Source organism: Vigna unguiculata, unplaced genomic scaffold (genome assembly GCF_037176805.1).
Source record: "Vigna unguiculata cultivar grain cowpea cultivar isolate G323 ecotype 2 unplaced genomic scaffold, ASM3717680v1 ptg000248l, whole genome shotgun sequence".
NCBI lineage: Eukaryota > Viridiplantae > Streptophyta > Magnoliopsida > Fabales > Fabaceae > Vigna > Vigna unguiculata.
The window spans coordinates 1-3,340 of record NW_028196884.1 but is presented as its reverse complement, the minus strand read 5'-3'; the positions used below and the strand labels follow the sequence as shown (position 1 = coordinate 3,340).

Below are 3,340 nucleotides of genomic sequence, written 5' to 3'. Positions count from 1 at the left end.
AGTGGAAGAAAATAGAAAGCAAGAAGAGGAAAAGGCATGACCAGAAGAATTGTGTGAAATAAGTGAATTTATCCAGTTGAGGCATGATTGATTGAGAAAGAATGATTCCCTCCGGACAGAAAGAGAGTCCCTTCATGTAGGAGTAGTGAGTGATATGTGGTTGGTTGTTGACCAACAGAAAGGAAGGATGCATGGGACTAGCGGGCATTGAACCCAACGGAGTGACTTTCATTCCGAGAAAACTTCGTTCGAATTGCATGTGTTGTGTTAAGCATATTATAAAATCTATCTCAAGCTTGCCCCCGATTTGGAAGAAATGCTGCTTTAGATCCCGCCCAGATCAGATCAAGGGCGGTCTATTTTTTTATCTTTCTAAAAGAGCGTTTACTACGGGTGCTCTTTAGGCTGTGCCGGGCTGTGCACTTCACATCAAGGTGACAGGATTCGAACCTATGGCCCTCTGTACCCAAAACAGATGCGCTGACCAGACTGCGCTACACCTCGTCTCACCCCCCTCAGCATATAGATCCACCCGATCGATGAAGACTCGAACCGAACTCGCCCATCCTTTTGGGCATAGGGACGCGAGAACCAATCCGAGTAATCAACCGCTTTTTTTAGAAAATCTGCCTCCAGCAAGATAGGGCGACGCCAAAAAGCCGTATAGTGCAGGAGCGCTCACATTTTTTTTTGCTTCCTCTTTCACTTGAATTAAAAAAAATCCGGCTCGCTCCCGGCTACCTGTCCTTTGGACCCAAAGCCCGCTTAGAAGTGGATTCGAACCACTGACACAAGGATTTTCAGTCCTTTGCTCTAACCAGCTGAGCTACCTGAACCACTTTCCTAAATTATGTTTTCTTCATCGAATAGCGCCCTACCTTACTTACCACTTGACTAGTCAGGGAAAAGCCCTTGACTAATAACTGAAAAGAAAGGGCTTTTTTCGTTCGTCAAGCTTTCGAGCAGCTCTTTCAACTGCCGCCTAATCTCCTCTCCCAACATGCTCAAGAACCGAGAGCCGCCCAGGGACTGCCGGAGGGAGCTTGCTTATCAAAAGAAGATAGGCCGGTCAAAACAACGCGCAACGGGCTCTCCGCTCACTAAGTAGGTAGTGCTTTTCTGTCCTCCGGGGGACTCCACCAACACACACCAAGAGGTTCTCTCTCTCACGTAATTTCGCCCGCCCGTTCCACTTCCGTGCCGGAGGAAATGGGATTCGAAAACCTACCTTTATTCAGATAAACTGATCGCTCTACCAACTAGCCTTCTGGGTGGGCTTAAGACACGGATTTGCTAGATCTATATACAACCTTCTTGTATCATGGGTTTTAATCCAATAAGAGCTACATAACCATGTAGCGTTGGGGCTTAACCGAGACCAGACATCTGCTTTTACTGCCATTGGTTTTGTTCGTCGTGACGAAGTGACTGCCTCACACCACAATTAAGAATTGGCGCCGCACCCTAACCCTCTGGTCACTTCACTTGGCTTTCATGCCTGACTTGTTGTTATTTATACCCCGGTTTCTAACGGTTCACTTCGCTAGCTGCGGTCCCCTACTTCGGTGACCCTTTCCTTGCGGCTTGGCTTGCTTGCTCGCTAATCATTGGCTTTAGACAGCGATTTCTTTGATGTCTGTAGGATGAGAGTTCTTGCTTCATCCGTAGTTCTGCTGATTTAGGAGTAGGTCTTGGCTCTGAAGGCTTTTCTTCTCGATGCTTTGTCCTCTAGTCCCGCTTATTCTAAGTCTATGGTAGAGCTAGAGCCCGGGAAGGTTCTCCATGACAGACGAGAAAGGTTTTTTGGTCCCTTAGTAGTAATAGTAGTGACTCCCAGCCCCTTTCCTTTACAGAATAACAAAAAAGTTTATGAGTTGCATCCGAGGTTCAAAGCCCTGCTCATAGAAGGGATGGGAGACAGCTACTTTTAGAATGAGAGAGGCATGGACCAATGCAATGGTGTAAAAAAAAGGCATTTATTTGGTCCAATCCAATCACAGCTTATTCCGCCTACACCTTCTTTGCCGAAAGCCCTTGTCTGTGGCTATCTTCTACATTCTCTGCCATCTTCCGTCATCCCCTTGATCGACTGTCCCTAAAGCAAAGAGCCAATGCCAGCGACTCTCTAAGCCATAAAGCTATGGGCTAAGCGGGTGTCGAACTCATACCTTCTACGCTCCGTTCCTGGGATTGGCTAATGCCTTTCTCTTTCCGATAGGATATCCCGGTTCGTGCCACTTTCACGGCGGGGATTTTTTTCCATTTTCTTCGATAAAGGGCTAGGCTAAACCTAAGGATTTCAAACCTTACCTTAGGCTTACGACTGCTTCGAGAGCATCTAGAGCAGGCCATTCCCCTATCTGTTAATTTCTGATTCAACTCGATCAGTCACCTGAGAAAAATCACACTATTGATAAATAGTCAGTTAGCAACTCATGAATGGAATAAGAGAATAAAGACGAGCTGGATTTACTTACGGAAAAGCTTGGAAACGAAGTCACTTATCAATCGATAACTATATGCGTTACACAACTTCGATTTTCAACAATGGAATAAAAACCTTCAAATTATAAGTCGAGAGACAAAGAATTTCGAATGGAATGAATTCGTATCGTTACTGTCCAATTTATGTTATTTGTCGAGATTGGTCTGTAAGAACCATCGAGTCTTCGTCTCACTCGTATCAAATCCTAGCTACTCTAATGCTCGTGCAATTTAGCTTCTAAACCTCATGAACTCAAACTCATTAGTTCGCTCTGGATCTTCTCAATTCATCTTTCAGCTTCATTGCTCTAAAAGCAAGCCTTGAATGAATTTAGAAATTGCTTAACTTAATGGGAGAGAACACCGGGGCTTGGTTCCGTACTCCCTCAATCCAAGAAGGAACTCCACAAGCAAGGAACCCTTACCGAGCATATTAGCGAAAAGGCTCATACAGAGGCAAGGAGGCCAAAAGCTTTCTTTATTTGTTAGCTTCCCGAAGAGAGGAGATGCGTCTTCGAATCAACCCTTGAACCTAACCCTCGGAAGGAGGGTCTTGGCTTATTCCCCGATCGGATTGAATGGACAACTGGTGACCTCGGGTGAGGGGCACGAAGGGAAGGGTATAATCCGTATTGCTTTCAGTCTCACCCAAGAGTCCCCGGAAAGGGCCACTTGTAAGTAAGACTCTATCTTAGATTCTATTACTATACTATTTTATTAATTGATGTATGTAGTTTCATAGAATAGAAGAATTACGGGAATGGGAATTCAGGCTGAAAAGCGCGAGACACAGAGTCAGGGGTTTACAGAAAGTGGAATGGATAAAGAGAAGAGGTCGACTAGGGCGCCCACTCAG

The 3,340-nt window shown here is 45.4% G+C and overlaps 1 non-coding gene across 1 annotated transcript; it reads right to left on the bottom strand.

Annotated features, from left to right (window-relative positions):
- Positions 1–429: 429 nt before the first annotated feature.
- Positions 430–504, bottom strand: TRNAP-UGG (transfer RNA proline (anticodon UGG)). Its single transcript has one exon. It is a non-coding gene; the product is annotated as a tRNA-Pro (tRNA).
- Between the last annotated feature and the right edge of the window lie 2,836 nt (positions 505–3,340).